The sequence below is a fragment of the Myotis davidii genome, unplaced genomic scaffold (assembly GCF_000327345.1).
Source record: "Myotis davidii unplaced genomic scaffold, ASM32734v1 scaffold453, whole genome shotgun sequence".
Taxonomy (NCBI): Eukaryota; Metazoa; Chordata; class Mammalia; order Chiroptera; family Vespertilionidae; genus Myotis; species Myotis davidii.
The window spans coordinates 4,030,482-4,056,916 of NW_006285234.1; the positions used below are offsets into that span (position 1 = coordinate 4,030,482).

Genomic DNA, 26,435 nt, shown 5'->3' on the forward strand with positions numbered 1-26,435 from the left:
TCAGATCTCTGGAAGGCAGAACTATAGGCTGAGGAATCTGGCTTCCACGCGGGCAGGTGATGGGAGGCCATTGAGGATTTCGGGGAAGAGCAAGGCAACCACGGCTGAGCACTAAGAGAATTAATCTGTGTGCAGAGTGACGCTAACAAAGAAGGGAGCACCTGGCAGCAGGGCAACCAGCTCCAGGATACTGCAGTGGTGAGGCACCAGGAGAAGGAGGCTTGAATGAGGAAGACAACACCGGAGGCGGAGGGTGGGGACCTTGGGGTTGCACAGCAAGGGAAGGATCGACAGGACTTGGGGACTGATGAGGTGGGTGAGTCACGGAGAAAGAGAAAAACAGGACAGAGGTCCCGGGACCCAGGTGACAGGATCACGTGGACTCAGACGTACCCTTCAACCACACTGAGTGTCCGTGTTGGGAAAAAGAGTGCCTACCACCCAGTCTTGTGTGTTTTCTGGTTATAACACAAATGCCATGGAGTTGTACCAACCCCCACTCAATAGCAAAACAGCAACTAGTTTTGCAATATCAGTTCCTGGCAAATTCACTTGTGAGCCAGGAACAAGGGTTCAAGGGCTGCCTCCTGAGTTGGCAAGAGAACCAGGGTTGTGGGATATCGTGAGCCTAGTTCTTGGGGAAGCTGGAAGGATGCTTGGTTGCCCGGCGACAACGCTGCCTCACGGCAGCCCTTGGTTTCCCACAGCCCTGGATGCATCTCATTGAAAGGAAAGAGGGGCGGCTGGCTGACACGTTTCCTGAAGTGGCATTTTCCATGCCCCCAGTCTTGGTATCCTGTTGGTAAGTGGCACTTACAACTTACAAGGGAAGGGGGGGAAACAGGGAGGGAAAGAAAGGTCTCCAGTGCAGGAGGAGTTGATCCTGATTCTACGATTCCAGCTTGTCTCACAGACACGGGGTGCAGAGCCTCCTTGAAACCCCACCTGAAATGAATTAGCCTGAAGTAAAAGTAGGTGTTTATCTCGAGTCATCGCCTCAAATAGCTGACTACCTGTTGGAAGAGGGTCTGATCGATGCAAACGAGAGCAGCCGTGCGTGAGCTGTTACACAGCGGTTAGTATTGATCAGAGCTAAAGGCTGCCGATAGGAATGTGGAGTGAGCTGACAGGCAGAGAAGAGGGAAGGAGGAAACAGCCTTCGCTGGTGGCAGCCGTACAGAGGAAAGCCAATAAAAAGTCAATCCCACTTAACTGAATGGCTGCTAACTAAATATTTGGGGGGCGAGAGCCTTCCCAGGTAGCAGCTGGAGCATCTCTGTTCCGAAACTGAGACATCAAGTGAGAGCTGGCGTGGGCAGGCTAGAGAAATACAGGGCCCTGCGGACGGATGGGGAAGAGGAGCACCCCCAGAGGGAAGGATGGGAGCCTGGGCTGGGCTGACGGGGACACTGGCCATGGAGTGCCGCTGACGGGCAGGAGAGGGACAGGAGCCCTTGATTAATTATCTCTTGTAAAGATCGGATGCTTTTCTCTGAATTTGAGGAAGGGATGTTGAAACTAATTGGTGTGGTAAGGAAAAGCCGAAAATGGATGGTCTATTGCAGAGAGAGGCAGAACAGTGCAGTACAAAGTACAGAGACTGGCTTTGGGGCATATGGTGTTCACTGGTAACTTGTCTTCCTGACCTTCAGTGCACACAGGAGGGCTGCACTTTTCTTTCCTGAATTTGGCATAACCATATATCTTGTTTTGGCCAATGAGATGTGAGTAGAGACATGTGTTTCTTCGGGGTAGAAGCATTTCATTGCTAGTGCCCAACCTTCCAACCCTTGGCTTGCCCCTGTGACCATAGGCATTTGATGGTGGATATGAGCAAAACTATCTGGACTGTGAAGCTAACATTTTGTGTGAATAATAAATGCCTATTGTGTTACAATGTGGAATTTTGGGGCTTGTTTGTTACCGAGCATAACCTAATATATTCTGACTGATGCATGGAATTTGAATTTTAGAATCCTGTGTCTACCAGTTGTTACTAGTTGGATGATTTGGCCTATTGTTTGATCTACCCAAATCTTGGATTATGTATATAAACCACATAAAAACAGCAAAAACAATAAAAACTGTGATGTATTGAATGCATACAAGGTATAGGCATGACACAGGCTCTGCAAATATTAACTTGTCTAACTCTCAAGGCAGCCCGCCAAAGGATCTATTATTATCCTTACTTTACAAATAGAGAACTCAAAATCAGAGAGTTTAAAAGACTTTCCCAGGGCCACACAGCTTATAAATGTCAGGCAGGAATTCAAACACAGGCCAACCACTCCAGAGCACTTGTTCTTAACCATTTCTATCCTACTTCTCAGCTTAGGTGCATAATAAATAGCATGTCTCCTAGTATAGAGTTGGAAATAACTTCACTAACGTGCACTCAAGCACCCTATGGTTGTGGTCGGCAAACTCAATAGTCAACAGAGCCAAATATCAACAGTACAACGATTAAAATTTCTTTTGAGAGCCAAATTTTTAAACTTAAACTATATGGGTAGGTACACTGTTATTAACTTTAGGGTACTCCTAAGGCTTAGGAAGAGCCACACTCAAGGGGCCAAAGAGCTGCATGTGGCTCGCAAGCCGCAATTTGCCGACCACGGCTCTATGGGAAGGGGAGGAAAAAATGTGGCTAGTATTTCTTTTGATCTTTTACTACCCTCAAGTCTCTGAAGGGGTTGAGCCTGCCTGGAATATCCTTCTCCACTGGTTCACCCAATCCCGGGTATTTCTAAAGCTCCAGGTCAATTTCCTCCTCACTTGTGATACAATCAAGTAAACTCCTTGTCAATGGGAGGCACTGACTGGACTTCTGTCAGAGGATACTGTTCTGAGGAGCTTCTCATCTACAAAATGGGGACACCACCACCTGCCTCACTGGGTTGTTATAACATACTACTTTTTCATTATTTTTAAAGATCATATACTAGGTTTTAGACACTAGACAGTGTCTATGTTATGTGTGTATACACATATGTAAAAGAATGATCTATTTATCAATATCTTTTAATCTTCATAGCAATCCTAGGAGGTAGATAATTATGTCCATTTTACAGATGAGGAAACTGAGGCTCAGAGAATTTAAACTTTCCAGAGGTCACCCAGCTAGAATGAAGGAGGCGGGTTAGTTCACATTACAACTTCAGAGCCCCCTTTTTTGTCTATTACACTCTGGTGCCTTTCCCACTTGTGGAGATAAAGGGGAATAACACAGGTACAATGTTCTTGGAGTACAGAGCCTGGCGCATAGCTGCAACTCGGTCATTGGTAGCAATTATGATTCATTCATAAGCATTTATTGAGCAGCTACTATGAGTGCTCAAAGAAATTCCTAAAGGAATTCTTTAAGGATTTTGGAAAGCAAACATACAAGGAAATCACATCTTGTTCACAGTGCTTTCTGAGATATCCCTGGACTGCCCGCAGCCAGGTCCCTAGAAGACACTAATCAGAGGGGATCCCAGGCCAGGCCAATGGGCAGGATGTGGGAAGCAGCTCTCACTGAGCTGGTGGGCTTTGCTGCTGGGTCTAGGTCCTGGTGAAAGGTAACTTCAGCCTCACAACCAGCCTGCAGGGGGCCAGGGCCTCGGTGCGGGTGTGAGAGGAGCCCCTGCAGAATGGAGCCCCATGCTGAGCACCTGCTGCTCTGGATCACAGTCACTCTTCACAGCCACCCTCAGGGTGGGGGGCGTGAGTTGTCCTGTGCCCAAAGCGGGTATTTGAACCTGGGACTGAGCTCGTCGCACTAAACCATGCTGCCCTTGCCTTAGAAGCTCAGGTGTGGAAGAAAGGATGGCGACTGAATGAATGCTCTGACAGGAATTGGAATTTACCTGGGAGCTGTGGATCCCATCCAGCCCTGCAGGAGGAGGAAGGGATCCCGTAGGAATAAGGGGCCTCCCACCACGTACCTCCTTACTCTGTGCCGGCATCATGCTAGTCCTCTCCTTACACCTTCCCTGCATCCTCCCAAAGGGGTCTCACTGACCCCATGTGACTGATGAGGAAACAGCCTCGAAATGTGAAGTGTATCAAGTATTGGCCCCTATTTTCTCTACATCCTTATGAGGTCGTGTCATCATTTTTCTGAGTAACTGGCCCTCCTAAGTACCTTAATTAGGGGGTTATCTTTGCTCTCTGCTTGTCAAAAAATACTAGTTACTTGAGAAATGCATTCCATTGATTGATATATCAATATGTTGATGTGCACGTGCACGTGCGTGCGTGTGTCTGCTGGGCTCCTCTCAGCTAATATTTTGGATGTGTTCCGGGGGGAGTGTGCTCAGGCTATTTCAAGTTTCTGTACTTAACGCTGAGCAGCTGTAATAAACTTCATTCCTTTAGGTAGTAGACTTAATATTTTAAGTCTGGCTTTAATTACCATCCTCCTCATGCTGAAGGCCAAACCAGGAAAAGGGGGAAAAAAAATCTAACCTATGAGTCTTGCCAGTGATTCCACTCTTAGAACGAAGGCCAGAATTCCAGAACACAGAGGCAGGGCTCGCTCTAAATTGTTGCTCTGGGCACGGGCACACAATGCTTACAGCGTTTCCAATCACACGGGGTCCTGGCATCCCAGCACAGGTTGTAAACATTTGTCTCTGGGCTTTCCCAGAAATGTGTCTTATGGAAGGGATTAGCTGTGTGCGCATTTAAACGTCTGAAGGTGAACTCCTCTAACCTAACCCACATAATTAAAGTGGAAAATTTCTGGTGGAGAAAAAAAAAAACATCAAGGAAAATACCATGTTTGGGAAGAGAGCTGTGCTCCTACGGTCTCAAGAGATGGGCTTGCGTTCCTGGCACTTAATTATGACCCGTTTTTCTGGGCGCTGCCACTCCCGTCCGTTCCGTCTTATCTCTGCGTTGAGACGATAAGCAACATGAGGGTGTGATATCGGTGTGCCGCCTGTGGTTGTTTTCACAGTATACTTTTTAAACATTATATTCATTAACTTTAAAATATGAAGTATTTAAGGAAGAAAATAACAAAATAGCCCCGCGTGCATCAGTGCTTGAGTGTTGACCTATGAACCAGGAGGTCATGGTTTGATTCCCGGTCAGGGCACAGGTCCAGGTTGCGGGCTTGGTCCCCGGTGTGGGGCGGGCAGGAGGCAGCGGATCAATGATTCACTCTCATCATTGATGTTTCTATCTCTCCCTCGCTCTCCCTTCTTCTCTGAAATAAATTTAGAAAAAGAAATACAAAATAAAACAATACTTTTGTTATTCAGATAAATACTGTTGGTATAAAACAAAACCAACTTGCGGAGCCATCACTGAAAATTCCAATAGCACAGAAAAGTACAAATAAAGAAATTAAACAGCCTGCTGTCCGCATCTGAGCTTAGTCCTTGCTCCACAAATACTAACACTCTTAGCATTTTCTTGTGATGCCTTCATTCAATTTAAAAAATATATTCATGGTATAATTTTAGCAGCTCACATTACTACTTGTCCTTTTTGCTATAATGGCTGATATTTTCATCATCATAGATTCCCTCCTTTCCATGTCAATACTATATGTTCAAGCTATTTCTTTTATTCACATATATTCTTATTTTAAAATGCAAATGACAAGAAGCAATGTTAAATGTTTGTTACCCACACTCCACCCCCCCCCCCCCCCCCCAACTGGAGCTTGTACTTGAACTGAGTGTTGGTTCTGGAGTTACACCACATAGGCCATTGCTGCCTCAATTTAACCTCTCTGTGCCTCAGTTTTGTCATATGTAAGGTGGGGTAATAATGGTACCTGCTTCATAGGGTTGTCATGAGAAATCAATGAGAGACTAGATGCATTGAGAACAATGAAATACATAGCATTACAGAGTAGGCCTTGAAAATTGCTAGCTATTATAGCTACTATAATTAATAACTAAACATAAATGAGTTTATGTACATGACTCACATAGTCTTCCTTATAGCTCCAAGGAGTAGGTTCTGATAATAACCCGTTCTGCAGAGGAAACTCAAAAGCATAATGTAACGCCCAAGGTCAGGCAGCTAGGTCTCAAGGGCAAGGCGAGCTGCATGACCTTGGGTCTTTCCACGGGACCAGCTGAGACCAAGGCAGTTTCAAGCGGGGGAGGGGAAGCACACAGAGAGAGGCTTCTGGACCTGGAGATGGCAGTGACAGTGGGGCAGGACGGGCGCCTGGGGGAGTGGGGGAAGGCTGGAATGGGGCCAGTGCTGGATCTGATTTCCTTTGTGGTCTCCGGTGTTGTCAGGAGTTGCTGGAAGCCACAGGACTCGAGTCCTGGGACCAGGAGTTCTGGTTCCATCCTGAGCTCCAGGACGGTGGCAGCTGGTACCACTTCGCCAGCACGTTGCCTCTTCTGTAGGACAGGGCTCTCAAATCCCCACTCACTTCCCTGCCTCGTGGGGCTGTTGTGAGGCTCACGTTATCTGGGGACCGTTCGGTGTTTGACTCACTGGAAAGCACTGCGCAGAGAGGCTGGATACTGTTATTGACGTGACGTACCTATGAGTTTCAGAGGCGGGTGCACTTGGTCCTGTAAAACTTAGATTTAGAGAGGCCCTGCTTATGCCCCCAGCGGGGAGACTTCCTGGTGCCGGGGATGATGGTACAGCCTGTGGTTAACTCAAGAACAGGCAGGGAGACGGGGAGCCCGGGGGATGCACACGGTCATTATTATCTAGGGGCCCTGACAGCAGGTTTCAGGAGCACGCTGTGGTCAGCACTCTCTTCTCTAACAGCTGTTTGGGGCGAGGTGGGGATGGGTGATATCCTCTCTGATGTGTTGGAAGTTGTCCTGACGTATGGTCGGGTCAACTGCAGTTCCACATATCACATGGAGATGCCAAGCAATCGACCCTGGCCATGCCTTCTCTTATGGGTACAGCATCTCATGTCTAGGTTGTATTTCAGGCCAACTCTCGTGAAGGGAATCAATGCTTGAAGCACATAATGTAACGTGATTCTTCAAGAGTTTGATTAATTGTGTCACAGTCACAGCCTCGGTTCAGGTTCAACGTTTAAAAGTTTCCTTATTGTATAAAGTGATCAATCAGGAGGAGAGGAAAGACAAGTGCTTGGCTTTGGCCACATCTCTCGCTCTTCTCTGTCAGCACGTTTCCCTCTCCTGGTCAGTCCGCCCGGATGGTGCTGGAGAAACGTGGGGTAGTGCGGATCCATGGCAGAGTAGAATCTAGACTAAGAAGGAGGCACTCAGGTGCTCTTGGTGGGAGGTAGTCAGCTCCAACGCTGAACAACCTTGGTTTTTCATAGCACACATCTGGGAGCTCTAACATGTTCGGAGGCCTGCACCCCACCTATAGCGATTCTGATGTCATCGTCTCAGGTGTGATATGGGCAAGCTCAGGGTGTGTAGCTAAGGGTGACCTGGTTAGAGTAGCTCTAAGTAAAACCATCGAGGTGGCAAGTTTGGAACCTGCTCTCAGAGTGATCCCTGACAAGGTATCAGCTGGTAAAGATTTAAGGTTTTCGCACCACCACCACCCGCCCCCCCTCCCAGAAGCACGTGCATTTTAACATGGGATTCTTAAAGTAAAGAAGACCTGGAGTAACCTAGCTATAAAAGAGGGGTGTGGGCCCTCCTGAGAAGATGGCCAAGATGCATTTGGCGCTGATGGCTTTCCAATCATCACCACTGGAGTCCTAGTCAATACATAGTCTGTGTCAAACACTGTTCTAAGTTTTCTCTCTTTACAGGTGTGTTCCATGCCCTCACAACTGTAATCCTACTCTTACCCCACCCTGTATATTACCTTCACTCATTAAATCCCAACAGTTCCAAGAGGTTGCTATGCTTACATGCGGAAACTGAGACACAAAAAGGTTAAGTAACATGTCCAAGGTGTCACAGAATTGAAATGGTAGAGCCAGGATTTGAACTCAGAAAGTCTGACTGGAGGCAACGGGCTTTTAACTACTCATCACTCCAATTACTCATATGGGTCCTACCAAGATCAGAAGGAAGCCTGAGACCTAGCTTTGTTTCTCTAACAGGAGCGGTTAGGGAGCTTCACTGTTATTTTCCCTCTTCAAGTGCCCAAGCCAGTGCCCTCTGTGGGTGATTGTTTTCTTGTTCTTAAATATTGCCCTTCCCAGGGGGCGGGTAATACTTCTCCAGCCTCTCCGCCATCACGCTTGGCCATGTGCCTGGTTTTAGCCACCAATAAAATGTGAGAGGAGGTGATGTATGCGATTTCTGAGCAAAAGCTTTATAAGCCAACATGTGGTTCCTCTTCTCCCTTCTAGCATGGTGTTGTTTCGAAGCCAGGGAGGAACTACTCCTTCAGCCCAGGGCTCCGATAAAGATGAAATGGAGCAAAGAAGCAACCATGTTATCATGTGCATGCAAACTATATCTTGGTTGTAAGTCACTCATACTTGAGGGTTTTTTGTTACTGCAGCATTACTTAGTAAAAGCTGACTGATACACCCTCTGAATGTCAATATTTTTAAAGCTGAAATGCAAGAAAGGCTACTAAGAAAATATCCTTACGTAACTAATAAACTGTATTATACTTTATCCAAGAAATCTTGCAAACAGCCTCAAGACAGCTTTCATCTTCTAGGAATACTTTTTATGCAGTGATCCACTCCCATCTCAGAAGGCTAAGAGGCATACGCATTTGCCTAGCTCAGTATACCCTGAGTTCATCGTTCACAGCCCAATACTTTATAAAGAGAATCATAAGGAAAGGATAAAGCAGATTAAAGGTCATGTTAGGTTCGAAGGCATTGATTGGGTGGAATAGGAGAGGAAAAAAGTATATATTTTCCTTTATAGATGGGAATTTGTACCAAAACTTGATAAAGACTCTCCCTTACCTGAGACAAAAAATGTAAGAACTCTTAACATAAATCATCCAGTCCATGATTCAGAACCTGTTGCTATTGTTAGTTCCAAACTACTTACTTCTGTCTTACACAATTTACAAACTTACTGCCCGTGAGCTGAATGCAACATGTAGAATCGTTCATTTGGTTGTGTTGGTTTTTGTATTACATTGATTGCCAACGTTTAAAATTTGAGGTATTTCAAGTAAAAAAAAAATTTATTTCCAGCTTCTACTGAAAAATGGAAAAGGCTGGTTATACTGGGTCTGGGGAACATCAGCTGGAGTTGAGCAGCGGCTGCTCTTTAATCTGGGCATGTTTTCCACAGTCCCCACCGTTCCCTCCTGCCTTGCACCAGGCCCACTTCCCGTACTTATGGGCTTTGCTTTGTCTGTGCAGACATTTGAGTTTGTCAGCCACTGAGTTATTCCACTTCTTTTCTCTTTGTTCTTATTCCTTCCACAGTAAAGTGGGGGAGCTCTCTGAGAGCCTGCTCTTTGCCTCTGAGGACACCACTCTGCCTTTTTTTCTGAACTCTGAGTGACCCAAAGCTGATGGTCTGGCTCCTTGGTTCCAGGAAGGAGTTACCCTAACTCATCTAAAACCATTCTGTGGGTGTGTGTGTGTGGGGGGGGAGGGTTGGAGGGAATAGATGCTTCCCTCTGGAAATCCTGACCACTCTTGTTTAACGGATCCTGTAATATTTACTGGTTTGCATACTTGTACAGCTAGAAGGTCTTGGGGCAGCATAAACCTCCTGCCCACCAGATACTTCTGTTGCTTAACAAACCATAACCGCTCTGATTACATGGAGAATACTAGCAGTAAATGGCTTTAAAATGGTTTTACTGTTTTCTGTTGTGGAAACTCACATGTAGGAACACTGGAACTGTTTTGAAATTCCTTTAGCCTTCCAAATGTAAAATCACTAGACTTGGATATTTCACCAATTCTACATTTGCAGCATAGAGCTAAGGAGACTGGAATCTGCTTGACTGACACCGACACTGGAAAGAGCCCCCCAAAGCCACCTGTATGAAGTAGCCAGTAGTCATTTCTAAGCCCCTAGCATACCCTTTCCTTTTTCCTTTTTTTTCTTTCTTTTTTTTTTTATTATTAGTTAAGGTATTACAAATGTGTCCTCATCCCCCTCCATTAACCCCCTTTCCTTTTTCTGTTCAAAATTTGTTCCCAGACTGAGCTCTCAGGGACTGAAATTTCACTAAGGGCTCAAGGATTACACACCTCGGACCGGGACTCTGCAGCTTGCAGTATGGAGCATGGGAATCAAGGCACACACTGGCGTTCCCGACCTCAGCAATAAAATCATTCTGAGAGTTCTCACGCCAGCACTCAGCTAGCTGCAACCTTCTCCCGCTTGCCTTCTAAGGAGATTAAGACCAGACATTTTATTTTGTTTCCGTTTTAGTTTATTTGAAGGTTTTATGATGTCTTAGTTGAGTAGCTCATGGGACTTCCAAATAAACATGCTGCTTTTAAAAATGGCAACTTGTTTTTATTTATTTCTTTTAGGTGCCCAGCGACCTCTGGATATATTAGGCAGCTTTAAATTATAATTAAAATCATAACTGTGGTCCTAAAACAATAATAGATGTTGAATTATACAAACGCCAAATTAGGATGTCCAGAAAATGGTTTGAAGGAAAGCAGAGTAAGTATGGCATTAAAAAAGTTATCTTCATGGCAGTGTGACCAAGGGGAACTTCTGACAGCTGTCTTCTTATTATTTTTTGCTTTGTTTTGCCTTACTCAAATGTTTGTTTTTGTGTGTGTGTTTGCAGGGTTCGGTGTGTGTCTATGTGTGTGTGTGTGGTGCGGGGATGGGGGGCGGGGGCGGGTATCCAGTTCTTTAGCTGACCTTGCTAGGATTTTACAGGCAAGAGAAATGAAAGGAAACCTGCTTGTCATCTGAGAAAACCCCTTCATCTCAATAATTTCATGAACATTTCTCAAGTCCACGGACACAGGCAGTAGAAGCTGGCATGCCAAATCCGCCGCCTCTGCCCCCCCCTCTCTCTCACACACACATCTGCATTCCTCCATCTGTCATTTTAGCTCATCTTCCTCTCCCAACTGTTCTTAAATTAAATGACTACATCCAATGGGAGATTTTCCTCGGGAAAGCTTATGAGAATTTGTCCAAAGGCAAATTAAAACATTGCAATGTAATCATCCAACTCAACTCACTGCTTGGCTGGTCTCAGTGCCGACTCTTACCCAAAGGAGTTAATCAACCGTGGGGCCCCATATGGAGAAAAGCAACCAGGAAGAAACCCAGACAAGAGAAAATGGAACCCGCTGGCTGGCAGTCAGTGCTGGCAATGAAGGGTGCCGCAGAGGGGGTTGTATGCGGTGTGACGCATCCAAAGGCCAGGACAAGAAGAGTAGGAGGCGAGGAAGGGAAATAAAACAAGTGTGTAGCTCTAGAGCCTCATGGCATGATGCTGTTATCTTAGGGACAAGAAAACGCACCCCTTCTCTCCTTCATTTCCCTGTAGATGAATGGATCAGGCTCACTAGGATTGATGGGCTTCTTCAATCATTGCACAGGATGTTCCTTACATATTGTTTATAATAATATTACTGCTCATCCATCGGGGATTAAATAACTGATGGCACATCCAACACTGGAATGCAGTGCAGCCATTGGAGAGCATGGGGAATACGATACCACTGACATAAAATAAGACATATGTATGCATATGTCCACAGCAAAGACACTTTTTAGGATGTAGTCCAGGTTCACAGTGCTTGCTTCTGGGTGGTGGAATTTTGGGTGATTCCAATTTTCTTTATACTTTGATAAATTGCTTGCATTTCAAAAAAGGATTAAATATCTTTCTAATCACACAAAAAGCCTCAAGCTACGTCCATCTTTGGAAGGAAAAAGAGAGCAGCCTTGGTTCATGGCATATGATGATGTGTGCTGCTCTGCTGGAGCCTCCAAACCCAGGAAAGTCCCAAGGACCCGAGTCCTGGGAAAGGGTCTGGCTGGGCCACCATGACGGGAAGAGGGGCCGTGGTCCCCATGGCGCCCCGACTTTATTCACAGGCAGCTGCACTCCAAACTGATAATCCTTTCCATTGGGGCTTCATGCTCCTACTCAACGCTCCAGGTGCTTCCTCAGGGCCGGGCTTCCAGGTGATCCTCATGTCAACTCTGTGCGGCAGGGGTGGGCGGGGAAGTCACTGGTCTGGGACCTGTGCCATCGTTGGCCATGAATCTGGAGAGAAACCAGAAGCTGCTGAGATCAGCCAGCTGGTCCTCCATCTCTCCGTTCAGGGCTTCTTCCCCGTCTAAACCTTAGTGCTTCCCTTTAGTTTTATTTATTTTTTAAATACTTTAAAATTTTTTTCAACTGCTGTGGATGTACAATAGTGCTGCCCTTTTGGAAATGAGAGGGAAAAGGTTTGAAAGGATATTTTTAACAATCCAGGAATTGGCACTGAAACCTCTGTGTCTTGGTACTTTGGGATGTTCAAGCGTTAGGTTATAATCTGGCTCTAAGCATGCTGACGGTTAGGGGAAATGCTCTTAGACCCCAATGGCCATCAACGGTCACAAGTCACCTGGATGTTGCCGAGAAGGCTCCCTCCCGGAAGTCTGGAAACTGGACAGCATCCTTAGACCTGCTGTGACCTGCAAACAAACTGCCTTCTTAGTCTGCAACTCATCATCCATTTTATTTATTTTTTAAGTATATTTTTTTTATTGATTTCAGAGAGGAAGGGAGAAAGAGAGAGAAACATCAATGATGAGAGAGAATCATTGATCGGCTGCCTCCTCCACGCCCCACACTGGGGATCGAGCCTGCAATCGGGGCCTGTGCCCTGACTGGAACTCAAACCATGACCTCCTGGTTCACAGGTCGATGCTCAACCACTGAGCCACACCGGTCAGGTTCATTATCCATTTTCAATCTAGCTTTGGATTTACACAGAGTTAGATTCTCCCAAGTGCTCCTCCAGCTAGCCGGCGTTCCGCTGGTAACACTGAACAAGGCCACAGTGGAGGCTCAGACGGGCTGCGTTTCGTCACCCGGCCTCCTGACAACATCAGTTCACCTTTGGAGTATTCGCCCAAATGCGCTCCTTCTCTTTGTTTCTCAAATGTTCTCATTTTCTTTTACTTCCCTCTCGGTTTCCTCTTAACCAGATGAGTGACAGAAACTCAATGCTGACCACTTCATTAGCCAATGACCTTGTCCCTCTGGCCTCCTGCCCCGCTCGCTCTCCTGGGCAGGTTGCCTGACGTCATAAGTCCTTGTTAAAGGTCAGGACCTTGGAGCCATCAGCACCGGCATGTTGTTCTAATATATATCTAGAGAAATCAGGCCTGTCGGATCACATTAGGCCCTATTTGTAGACTGTGCGCCAATCCCCGCGGTGGAGATGAACTGTTACCTTTGAAATACAATCATGGCTAGTTACCCGTGAGCACAGAGGAGGAATTGTACTCCACCACCGAGGTCTTCTAATCGGTCTCTCCCCTCACTGGCAGGGCCGCCTTCTTCCTGAGCAGAGAAAATCCTCACCAGCCGTCGTCTTGGAAAGGAGCGAGGCTGAAATACAGAGTCTTTCTTTCTTTCTTTTTTAAAATATATTTTTATTGATTTCAGAGAGGAAAGGAGAGGGAGAGAGAGATAGGAACATTGATGATGAGAGAGAATCATCGATCGGCTGCCTCCTACACGCCCCACGCTGGGTATCGAGCCTGCAACCCAGGCATGTGCCCTGACCGGGAATTGAACTGTGACCTCCTGGTTCATAGGTGGACGCTCAACCACTGAGCACACCGGCCCGGCTACAGTGTGTTTCTAAAACCAGATGTGTTAAGGAGCACCTGAGAGTCGGTATGGTCTGTGACAACTTGATGCCAAGGCGGCCGTGGTCAATTGGCACATGGCTCCTGTTAGTTGGTGTGGTAGTAAAATGATTACGTTGACAGCCACCGTCTGCAGGCATAAGACTCAGCATTTTATATACATGAGCCCACTTGAAATGCGTAATAGCCCTGTGAGGTCACTATTACCATTAAACCCATTTCATTGACGGAAAAATTCAGGTTTATGAAAGTGTAGTGATTTGCCCAAATTCACAAAGCAACTAAGTGACGGGGCTGGGAGTGATTCCGAAGCTGCTTGGAACCACCAGGCCACCGCAGTTCTGCTCTGATGCTATTTGGGCGCTTCTTTGGGATGGGGTTTTAGATGGTGTTTCAAGAGAACCACATTGCAATTCCCCCTGAAGGGCGGGGCCCCAAATACCTCGCTGGACCCAAGAGAAGATTTGTTTAAAAGCGGAATCTGGGACTTAGCCAAGTCCTTTTCCCCTTTCTTCTTTGGGATTGGTTTTAAACTCATTGCTCCATCCCGTGGGAGTCTGGCTGGGCCGATCCCTTGACAGGGGATAGAAATAGCTCTCAGAGCCTATTTTTAAGGAAAATGTGATGTCAGAAGACGAGGCAGGAATGGACACTGGGAAGAGAAAAGCACACTCCAGGCTGGAGGACAACGCTTCTAGAGAGAGCCGAACCCGGAAACGCTGGGAGAGGGGGTGGGGTGCCGACAAAGAGACTAACATTGGCGAAGACAGCCCGGGGTGGGTGGAACTGTTTTTTTGAAACCTGGACCGCACATTTCTGCCACATTCCTTGCGTATTGCCCACAGCAGCTCAGCCGGGGCAGGTAAGGGCTGCCGTCCCGCCGCACAGCCACCGTTCTGCCTGAGAAACGGAGCCTGACAAGGCGCGCCCACCACGTGCCCGCTCGCCTCTTCCCTGGCACCTCCAGGCACAATGCGGGGGTGTCGAGTAACACTGCCGTTTCCTTTGAACTGCTTGGTTTTGTTTGGCGCCCTTGTCTGGCAGGTTGGTCTCTTTGACTGCCTTCACTCACCTGGTATAACATTTTCTTTCATTGAGAAACAAGAAGGCTGGGACTCACCTCTCTGATTCCGGCAAAGCTGGATGCCGTCCAATTGCACTCGGCTAGACTCCTGGAGGCCGTAAATTCTATCTTCCGCGCTAGGGAAGAGAAGAAAGGACAGGGACATTGTTGGGGAGACGGTCGGCGGACCTTTGCAGGCCAAGCGGGTAATGAGGGAGACAAGGCTCGGTTCCTCTCCGCTGATGTCTCCTGGGCAAGATCGGTATCGAGGGTGAGGGCTTATTAGAGTCGATCCCACCTAGGCCAGTACCACAGGCTAACGACACGGCTACCTGCGTCCACCCCCGTTGAAAATGCCGTGGAAAAGCACTTGAACTGCAGAAGCAGCCTCTAAAATTCCAGCTCGGGGCGGCCAACCTCCCGATAGCATCTGATCCTAATTAGAAATTATACAACGCTCTGAGCTGGGCCACAGAAATATGGGTCCAGGGATCAGGACGAGAGCGAGGGAAATTGAAAGTGAAATCTGGTGCTGATTGAAAGTGACGGTGGCCCCCGCATGGCTCCCCAGCCACTGCGTGTCTGCCTGTCCGTCCAGGGAAAGCCTTCCCGCGGTGTTAACTACTGAACACTCGCCTCACTCCGTCCCCCCTTCCCTGGGCAGCTGCGGTGAGCTGGCTGCCGAGATGGAGCCCTGAACCTATCCATCAAGTCCAGGGAAGAGAGAGTTAGAAAGGCAAACATTATCTGGGATCAATATCTTTACAAATCCAAAGGAAACCCCAGCTCCCGAAGGGTTAAGCTGGGGAAGGAAAAGCCATCAGGCTGTTTAGCGAGCTAATGTTTTTATTGATGGGGGAGGCCTTTAAGTCCCTAACAGGAAAAGTGGGGAAAGTGGCGGATTGTTTGGCTGGGGAGAAAGGAGACGGCAAGGATCATTATGTATACTTCATGCTCTCATTCCCCTTGCATTCCAACCCCTGAAGCCCAGGTAATGCAGAAGATGGCCCGTGACCTTGAATAGCATCCAACGTGAGAGTTTCCCCGCTCTTATGCCCCTCCCAAAGTGGAATCCACCTTTTTCTCTAACCATTTTGCTGTAATGCACATCTCAGGCTAATGCCGGCACCGAAGAGAACATCTTAATTTAACAACTGTGTTAGAAAGCACATCTCCAGCTCACATTCCTAGGATAATCCATATTTCAACCTAACTACCCTGGCATAACACTGCAATCTAATTCCCCCACTGTAAAGTACATTGCAATCTAACACCCTCATATAATGTACATCTCAGCCCATTATTTTGTCTTTTGTAAGCCATATTTTGATATGTCTTTCCCATTAAGGAGCAGAACTGTCTGGAGACAACGGCCATCCCCATGCTGAAAGCTTCATAGCTCTTCCATGTCCTTCGGTGACAGGCTGCTGATGGATATGCCTCTGAACTTTCACCTTTGCCATCTCGGGTTGAACTCAGGCTTGTTTCTGTACTTCAAGCCTGAAGCCTCCTGTTGGGAGCAGGAGTGATCTGATCGGGGAGCCCTGCTTGGTCTCGATGGGCCCTCTCTCATGCTAACCAGCAGGGCGAGCCACCTCCAATGATCAGGGTCGATCTCGGGAGAGGGCTGCCTGGGGTCAATGTCAGGGTCACGGGTCAGGGCGTAGCTGCTGGCTAATAGAGTGTAAGCTAACACTGTTGTCAAATTGCTGGGCTAAACTACAATGCCTGCCTCCTGCTGATGACCTTGCCCTGAGGGAGGGGGCTATTGGCTTTATTGGAAACCTGCCAGTCTCGGAGGTGATGGAAGTGGCTGATCACACTAAAGACTGTTTGATTGTTGACGTAGAGCCAGTTCTGTGGTCGGGTCCCCAACCGGAAGGCCCGCGGAGCTGCTTATTGACGGCTGAGTTTTCCGCACGTGATGGATTTCTCCTCTGTTTCCCACGCCGCTGGTTACTGTCCAGTCGTGGAGGCGGGCTTCGGTGGCCCATGGACACGGGTTTTTCTGGCACCGAGGAACGCAAGAGGCGATGCTCTCACTGACTGCCGGGTTGACACCACCTTCTTATTGCCAGCTGAATGGGACTGACTTGTTCTTGAAAGGAAACCAATCCACAATGAATTGAAAATAGATGTAAGAGGTCCTCCGATTCCAAGGCATTTTGGTGAGCATGAAAGAAGGCAACGAGTGTGTGTCCGGAAGAGATTAGTATTCTGGCCATCATTATCTCAGCCTCAAACGGCCAACCTTTCCCATGCAGGAAGAAGACATTAGATTTCTTTATTTGCCGGGAGATATAACCAGCCTAGTCGTGCCATGAAATATTTGAAGGGAAGGTTACTGAAAACTTAGAATTCCAAAATTTCCCAGCATAGTCTGAATTCATAAGGGACAAGTCAAGGAGGTAGAGAGCAAAGTAGAGAGATAGAAAACGATCTTTATAAAAAAAAAAAGTATGGATTGTGGAGGATTACCAGCTAATTAAACCTAATAGCCTGCTAAGGTAGACAGTAAATGACTAAAGGCATAAATAGGAGAAGAGCTTATTGAAACTACAAGCGTATTCTCCTCTTGTGCTATGGCTTGGGAAGACGTGTATAGAAATGGTACCCCTGGTCTTTAAGTCGCTAACTTAATAGAGATGGTGGAGCATCTGTGGGGAGCTCCGCAAGTGAACTTGAAGGGTTTTTCCCAGGGAAGAATTGACTGAGGGTGATTTATCATTGACCTTCCAGTCTATTAGATGACAGGGTAAGTGATGTGTCGTTAAGCCATGTCAATATGGTGTGATGGCATTTAGTGAGATTTTGGCTTGGCTCCTGTTACTATTTCCACCTCTTTAAGCCTCAGTTTCCTTCTTTGTTAAACAGGATCATGCCATACATCTTGCATAGTTACCATGAAGATTGATTCAGGTGCAGAACTATGAGTAGAGTACTTGACACAAAGTTCACAGCAATACACATTGATTTCCTTTTCCTAAACTGTGGCATGAGCTTTCTGACAGGCATTAATAAATACGGGGTCTTAGACAATATACTTCCTCTTTGTGAGCAAGTAAAACAATCACATATACAAAGTTCATGCAAACTCCACCTGACCACAGGAGGATGACCTAGATCAGTGTTAGCAAACTAGAGCCCACCACCTACTTTTATAAATAAAGTTTTACTGGAACACATCCATGCTCATTCATTTACATTGTCCATGGCTGTTTCTGTGCTACAATAACAGAGTGTGACAGAGACAGTGTGGCCCATCAAGCCTAAAATATTTACTCTCTGCCCCTTTCCAGAAATGTTTCTTGGCTCCTAACCTATTGCAATGGAACACACTTTCTTTTGTTTAAAAACAAAATGTTATGTGGAAATCCAATATGCAAAGCAGGTTCAAGCAGCAAATATTTTCCAGGGACTGGACTTCCCTGTTTAGCACAAACACTTTATTGTTGGTAGAACTATGAAGCGATATTAGTGGTTCCATGGAGCGGTTGGAAAATTATGGACTGAATAATCTCTGGATATTTCTTTAAGGTCCTGGAAACTCAGTGATTTCTTAGGAGATTAGAAAATGGCAAAGAGAATATGTCCATGCCTAGCAAGTCCTGGGATCTTTCTTTTCCTTCCTTTCCTTCCCTCCCTCCCTTCCTTCCTTCCTTCCTTCCTTCCTTCCTTCCTTCCTTCCTTCCTTCCACTACTAACTGTGTGATGTTGGGCAGGTTACTTAACTTTTCTGTGCCCCCATTTTCGCATTTTAAAAATGAGGATAATATTTGCCTTGCAATTTATTGCATGGGCTAAACAAAATAATATTGAAAGCACTTGACATCGGGCCTGGCTCATAGCCAGGGCTTAGAAAACATTGATTACTGTTGTAATTGTTACTATGACTCATTTGGGCCTTCATTTCCGCTGTGAAGATCATCTGCATAATGGCGTTTTCTGTTTGTTAGCAAATTCAGTTGGTCACTCACTGAACATATATTTTGTGGGCCGGAGTGACAGTCAATGAACCGAAGCCGCTCAGGGCCGCGGCACACCCAGTCTCCTCTTCCTCAGTCACTTCCAGCAGTTCCCGTCGGTGTTTACTGCTCTGCATCTGATGCTGAGGTTCAGACTGACACCACTGCTCAAAACAACTTCCTACTGCTCCATCCCCGACGGCTCCACCATTAATTTTTCAATGAGCAGTTTGGTGTAGATGCCTACAAAGTAATTAGACCTTAAAGTCTCTTTATCCTGATTTTATCCTGTCAGCGAATGTGAGAGAAACAATAATTATTATTTAATATTTATTGAGTGTCTTCGTTGTGACATGTAGACTCATGGAGGCACCCTACCTGCCTTCCTGTCGAAGCTGACAGCGCAGCACAGACAAGCGTGGCTCAGGAAAGTAGTCAAGCAGCGCTAGATACGTATTCATATAGATCCTGCCACGTGTCATGCTGCTCCATCAAATGGCTCATGTGGGGCATTGAGAGGGTCCTAATTTGTTATCTCTAACTGCGTCTTCTAAAGTGTGATCCCAACATGGCAAATTCCCCAAAAGACACCCAATGATTCCTTGTACCAAGCAGAGGGAGCTCTTTGGGGGATGTTTTCCATCATTGTCAAGAGAACGGTGGATTGGACACAACCACAAATGCCACGGGACTTTATCCTTCACCCCAGAAACTAGTTCAGGTTGCCCAGACCAAGACACAGCGCTGTCCACCAGAGTGGCAGGTAGACAATATTATCTACTGGTTGCTCCACACAGATGGGGGTGGTGTGGTTCCGCAAGTTGCTTTATCACCCTGAGTTTCAGTTTCCCCAACAACCAATGAAAAAAAAAAACACAATAGCTGCCTCACAGGATTGTTTTGCAGACCAAATAAAATAAGTACACAGTATGCGGTAACTGCTGTAATTATCGGTAATATCATTATACTAGAAAAGAAACAGAACACATAGTTTCTGTTTTCAAGTGGCTTACTGAATAGCAGGATATAAACATAGGAAATAAACTTGAAAAACATTTACACATCTACATCCAAATAATGTAAAATAAAGATTACCTGAAAGTCAGAGGTATCAGAGTGACTTGTGGACATGATTAGCTCTTATAATTTGATGTAAAGAGATTGTAGACTCCTGGATGACAGCCCTTCCTAGCAAACAATCCTTCGCATTTCAACGACTCAGTATGTGTCTGCTGAACTGAATTGAACTGAATTTCTTTGTCAATTCAGTAGAATCATACAAAACATAATCACTGGAATAATTAAAGGGTGCACAGGTGGGAGGAATGAGAGCCACTTACTTCAGTAAGATACAGACATCAACATCACAAAACAAGAGTACTGACATCAATATCAGAAAACTAAAACAAAACAGAAGCTTTTAAGAAGAATGGACAGATAGGATGGAATATTATTTAGCAATAAAAAGGAATGAAAGTATGCTAAAACATATGGATGAACCTTGAAAAGGTGCTACTTGAAAGAAGCCAGTCACAGAGGACCACATATCAAATGATCCCATTTATAGGAAATGTCCACAACATAAAAATTCATAGAGACAGGAAGTGGGTTAGTGGTTGACTGGGGCTAAAGGGGTTTGGGGGGAAATAGAAGTGACAGTGAGGCCCGTGGATACGGGATTTCTTTTGGGGGTGATGAAAATGTTTTTACAAGTGAGTGTGATGATGTTTGAATATACCCCAAATCATTAAGTTGTACACTTTGGGTGAACTGTTTGGTATGTAAATTCTATCTCAATAAAGCCTTTAAGAAATTTTAAAGAGAATGGGCAAACATATTGTGATATCTTTGGCAGAGTGGAAATGCAGGTAAATGCTCTATGATTGCATAATCTTATGTATTTATAATACATACATATAACCTATGTATAATTTATAGCTATATGACAGGATTTTTGAGGTGTAATTTATATACAAGAAATCATAAAATTAACCCACTTTAAGTGTATGTATATATTTTTTAAAAAGTAAAACCCAGAACTATTTCATAAGAGGAGTAAGAAGCACAGACATGAATATATATATTCTAATGGAATTATAAGTTATTTTAATTTTCTACTTTTTGTATATCCATATTTTCTAAAATTTCTACAATTAATATATTACTTTGGAAAGAGATAAGTATTATTAAAGTAAAATGTACAATAGAGACAAAAAGTGGTAAGAGACATAGTGTGAAAGTGAGAGCCAGTTAATTGGGGCAGATGTCCTAGAGGGCAAAGTGGATGTGTGGCCATGAGAACGGCGCCCTGGATGGGAAAGGAACGTCACATGTGGAGCAAGGCAAGGGGCTGGCGTGCAGGGGCTGGAGAGGAATGAGCCCGGTGAAGTGGGCAGAGCACGGGGGAGGAAGGCCCTGAAGAGCTGTGAGAAGGCTCTGAGCCTGACCTAATTGGTTCTGGGAGGTAAAGTGATTAGGAGAGTATCCAGCCACAGTACACCCTGGCCCGAAGACTGAGGGATGATGGGAGGATATCCACAGGAGGCAGCTTTTCTGGGGCTCAGCAAAAGGAATGGGGTGGCTCCTTCAGAGCAAAGGTTTCCAATTGGTTTGGTTAAGTACTGGTAATTGTGGGGGCTACAGCAGTCAAAGGGATCATGTCCTTGGTCTTTATAACCTTTCTAGAATTGTTCTTAACATCATGTCTCCATGTTATCAAGAACAAGAGTAGGAGCCTGCAGTAGTGCACAAGATAGACTGAAGGGAAATGCTAAAACCCAGGAGATTGCTGGTGTTGCTCAGTGGTTAGAGCATTTAATTATGTACTAAAGGGTTATAGGTTCGACTCCTGGTCAAGAACCTGTGCCTGGGTTGCGGGTTCAATCCCCAGCCCCCGTTGGGGCTTGTGAGGGAGGCAACCAATCGATATCTCTCTCATCAATGTTTCTCTCTCTCTTTGCCCCCCTTCCCTGTGTCCCTCCTTTCCACTCTCTTTTTTTAAAATATATTTTATTGATTATTTTACAGAGAGGAAGGGAGAGGGATAGAGAGTTAGAACATCGATGAGAGAGAAACATCGATTAGTTGCCTCCTACACACCCCCTACTGGGGATGTGCCCGCAACCAAGGTACATGCCCTTGACTGGAATTGAACCTGGGACCCTTAAGTCCGCAGGCTGACGCTCCATCCACTGAGCCAAACCGGTTAGGGCGTCCACTCTCTCTTAAAAAATCAGTGGAAAAATATTCTCTGGTGAGGATTAACAACAACAAAACCCCACAAAACAACAACAAAAACCCAGGAGATCAGCTGTGAGTCTCCGGGAGCAGTGCAGGCCCCAGCAGGAACCGAAAATAGCTTTCAATGTATGTCCCCAATGAAGTGCACTGCAGGTGGCTCACAGGGCATTGTGTTGAGAAGATACAAAAAGCCACCTCCTGGCTCAGGGTGAAAGGAGGTTGTGATTGATTAATAATGTCTGCTGTGGGCACAGGCACGAGCCGTGATGGCACCCGTGCCGCATTATTTTCTAACCCTGGAAGAGGGGCATTTTTTGGGTTCAGCCCAGCCTCATTCTGCAAGTCCCCAGGAAATCAAAACACTTTTAGGTCTGCCTCAAGTGGTGAGGTCTGACAAAGTAGACTTGGAGGTCTAATCTGAATTCCTTTAAATTCCCATGAAAATATTCCAATCCCCTTGAGCTGCTGAGTCAAACCCAGGAAGAATTCCCTTGATAGCGCTGGCCTCGCCGGGGGCCTGCTCAGAGAAATGTAAACTTTCTATTTCCAGCGCTGTTCAAATGAACAGACTCAAGAATGCAAAAACGGCGAGGATGGGTGGGAAGGGGGCTGGGCCCTCTTAGTTATGGAGAAGCCCCTTCGTGAGTGACGGATGCAGGCTGCTACCTTCTCTCTCCAAGGAAAGATATTTTTAGTTTATCCTGGGCACCAAATAACTATTCATACGTCCCGAGTGATGATGAATTCATTCAAACAACGAGTCAAGACCCTGGATATCACTCATCTCCAGTCAGTCATAGCAGCTGACAAATATAAAACACAACACACACCCTGTTAGTCTTGCTTTTCCTTCTCCTCAATATGCATACTCAAGAATCTCATCCCATTCCTGGCTGTCAAAGATGGGGACAGTTGTGGGGGATTCTAGTCTTATCAAAGGAGATTATTTTTTTTAACCCAAATTATTTTCCATTGTAAATGTTTAAATCCATACTAAGTCCAGATTAATGCAAGAAGCAGCTTCAAAGGATATCGACTGGGGGGTGGAGGAGATAATAATAATAAATGAAATTGTTAAGGATGGGACCCGTCTCTGGGAATATTTTCGGGACCAGAAAAGAAAGTTGTTTGGATTTAAAAGCTATCTAAAGAAAATATGTTTCCCAGTGATTGCTGGCCCCTTTCACAAACACCCAAACTTTGTATACAAACCAGGGCCTGGAGCACTTTCTTTTTTCCTGATTGGAATTAATAATGCAGATAGACGCTAAATAAATCAGGATTAGTGTTACCCGCATCTTGAGGTTTAGGATGCTATAGGAAAATAAAAAGAGAGAGGGAAAAAAAATTGGTTGCTTTAAACACACACACACACACACACACACACACACACACACACACACACACACTTCCTAGGCGACTGGGTGAGGTGAAGGGGCTGGGGGAGGTGGGTAAGGAGGACCAGCTGAGCTGAGTAATCAAAGACCTTCTAATCGCCCCGCTCTGGAGATGTGTTCAAAGGCTCTGTCCTGACCACAGGCTGTGCAAGGTCACAAGTGAAATGCGGTTGCTGGCGGGGGGAGGGGTGTCTGGGATTTTTGGATGGCTCTGCTCTCAGCTTTGTTGGGAGGAGGTCAGCTGGACGGTCAGATTTGAGCATCTCTTCAGGAAGCAGGTTCCCCGTTCTGGTTGTTAGGGAGCAATCACTCCCCGGACCCCCATCACCCCACTTGCCCAGCCAGCAAAGAAAAGGAAAATCCACGCCTGGATATTCCCTCCAACCCTGAACAACCGTTACCACGACACCTTCTCTGAACTCGGGTGTATCATTTTTAGACAAATAATTGCACCTTGGGACGATTTTTAATGAAACCGTTTGGACTCTTTGATGTTTCTGCACTGGGGTCACGGACACCGACCCCAGCTCATTTATTCCAGACGCAGCTCCCTGTTCTCCCTCACCCTGAGCCCTGCAGGCTGCAGATGTGGAAAACTGAGTCCTTTCCTCTGGCCCATCTTTTGGACTTCATCTCAGCAAACATCTCTTAATTCTTGGAAAAGGAAGACGTATTCTTCACCCCAAATCACGTGATTGCAGAGATTTTAGCTGTCGCCGTGGAACTGGCGTTGAGGCCGTCATTGCGAGAGTGGAAGCCTTCTCTTCGCCTCCCGCCCTGATGACCTCAGCGATGGCCTCGCTTTCTCACTTCCCTGTGGCCCTGCTGAGCCGTAGCCAGTTGGATGCAGTTGGATGTGTGTCCCCGTGACTGACCCCTGGCTGTGCCCGCTTCGGCTGGCCTCCCTCTGGTGAGGGCAGAGATCTCACTGTTGTCCTAATCTTCAAGCCACCAGGCTGGTTTGAGGTTTTTCAGAATTTGGGGAGTTTTGAGAGATCACATCTCCCATCTGTTTCCTGTTCTGTTTTTCGGCACTTCCTCTTCTCTCTCCCCCACCACTGGCCGGGCACATGCAGCCCTGGACAGTCTCTCCCTGCCTGAAAGATAACAAGAAGAGTCTGTCCTGACAACTTTATTAGCCTTGTAGGTTTGCCATTCAATCTCCCCTGAGATGGACTAAAATGGAAAGAAATTAATGACGGTGGTTCTCTTCTCAGCCCTGGATGTAATTCTTATGTAATCTTTGTGGCCATTTTTGGTGACTCTGCGTAGGTTAAGTACAGAAAAAGCAACATTTTAGGGCCTGTTGATAGTTGCCATGGCAATTTGAGAGTTTGGTGGGTAGAAATATGTTCTGGGGAAAAAGTATAAGTCGGATACAAAACGCTCAACTTCAGAAAACGTTGTCTTACTGAAGATGGGTGAAGAATGGGGGAGATGTATGACAAGAAGGCCATTTAGAAAACTAACTAAAAGGCAAGACTGTGGAAATGAAGAAGCATGAACAGAATCCCACCATAAAAATAAAGAGGGATTTTTTTTTTTTTTTGCAGTCGGCAAGCAAAGCATTAAAAACAGTCCCCCTTGCTCTGCAGCAGCACACGTTTAAGGGAAACCATTCCTTAGGACCTCAGGTTCCAGTTGTCAGAGATGCTGTTCTTCCATGAAACTGGGAGCACCTCCTAGACACAGGACTCATTTCCCAGAAGGAAGCTGAGTGAAAACGAGGTCCTTAAGCCAGTCCCTCAACCTGCCCTGTAGACGGCACTGCCAGTGGTGACAAAATACAACCTATTTCAAACAATGCTGATGATACAATGGCATGTTTTAGATCCATATCCTATATAATAATCCTATGTAATAAAGAGGTAATATGCAAATTGACCATCACTCCAACATACAAGATGGCTGCCCCCATGTGGTCAAAGATGGCCAGCAGGGGAGGACAGTTGTGGGCAATCAGGCCAGCAGGGGAGGGAAGTTGGGAGGGACTAGGCCTGCTAGGGAGGGCAGTTGGGGGCGATCAGGCCTGCAGGGGAGGGCAGTTAGGGGTGACCGGGCCAGCAGGGGAGGGCAGTTGGGGGCAACCAGGCCAGCAGGGGAGGACAGTTGGGGGTGACCAGGCTGGCAGGGGTGTCAGTAAGGGGTGACCAGGATGGTGGGGGGCAGTTAAGGGTGACCAGGCTAGGCGGGGGCAGTTGGGGGTGACTAGGCCAGCAGTGGGGGCAGTTAGGGGTGATCAGTAAAATACACACACACACACACACACACACACACACACCCCATTATCTACAGGGCGGGCAAAAGTAGATTTACAGTTATGAGTCTGCAAAAACTGTTTATTCTTGTATTATTACTTAGTTGTTACTTATTGTATTTATTATTATTATTAACCTATTTATGACTGCCCCTGTTTATACCACACCACACATACTTATATATATGAACTTTGTTTCTGGTAATGCAAAAGTCAGGCCTGTTATAAGAGCTACTTGACAGGTAGGCAAGTAGTTCCCATTTAAAGAAGTGATTTTAAGATTAAAAGAAATGTGTGTGTTTTGTTCTTTTGAAAGATGATCATGGGAGACAATGGACTAGCTTGCAGAGCAAACTGAAAGGGATCTTCAGACAGCACTGCCATGAAACCCCCATGGGTCATGGAGACAGATCAGGCTGCTCTCAGCCCGGCCTTCTCAGCAGCCACGCTCCTCAGCATGGCCACGTGTGCCCTACTCCAGGCTTTCCCAGGAAGGAGGACCAGGCACGAGTGGAATCATTCAGAAGCCAAAGATGCTGGCACCCCCCCCACAACCTCAGTTTCCTTTCCTCACCCAGCAGAGGGTGCAGAGTAGCTCCAAGTCTATTTGAGTTGGTGGTGACCACTAAGCCCAGCTTTTCCATGACAGTTCTCACTTAGAATGCCCTGTGCCATTCTTGCTCAGTTTAACCCTCAGCATGGATTTCTGTGCTGGAAACTATGGTCTCTATGGTCAAATCACACGTCAGGGCCCGTCACAGGTTAATTTCATTCTCGGTTGGTGATAAATGTGGAGATGTTTAATAAAGAAGTGGCCAG

General features: G+C 46.2%; 1 long non-coding RNA gene across 2 annotated transcripts; it reads left to right on the forward strand.

Annotated features, from left to right (window-relative positions):
• Window positions 1–567: 567 nt before the first annotated feature.
• On the forward strand, window positions 568–26,157 carry LOC107181838. 2 transcript variants are annotated; one of them, XR_001512540.1, is made up of 3 exons: window positions 568–802; window positions 10,382–10,520; window positions 25,933–26,157. It is a non-coding gene; the product is annotated as an uncharacterized LOC107181838 (long non-coding RNA). The 2 variants fall into 2 exon arrangements; XR_001512539.1 differs by lacking the exon at window positions 25,933–26,157 and adding an exon at window positions 16,106–18,380.
• Window positions 26,158–26,435: the final 278 nt, after the last annotated feature.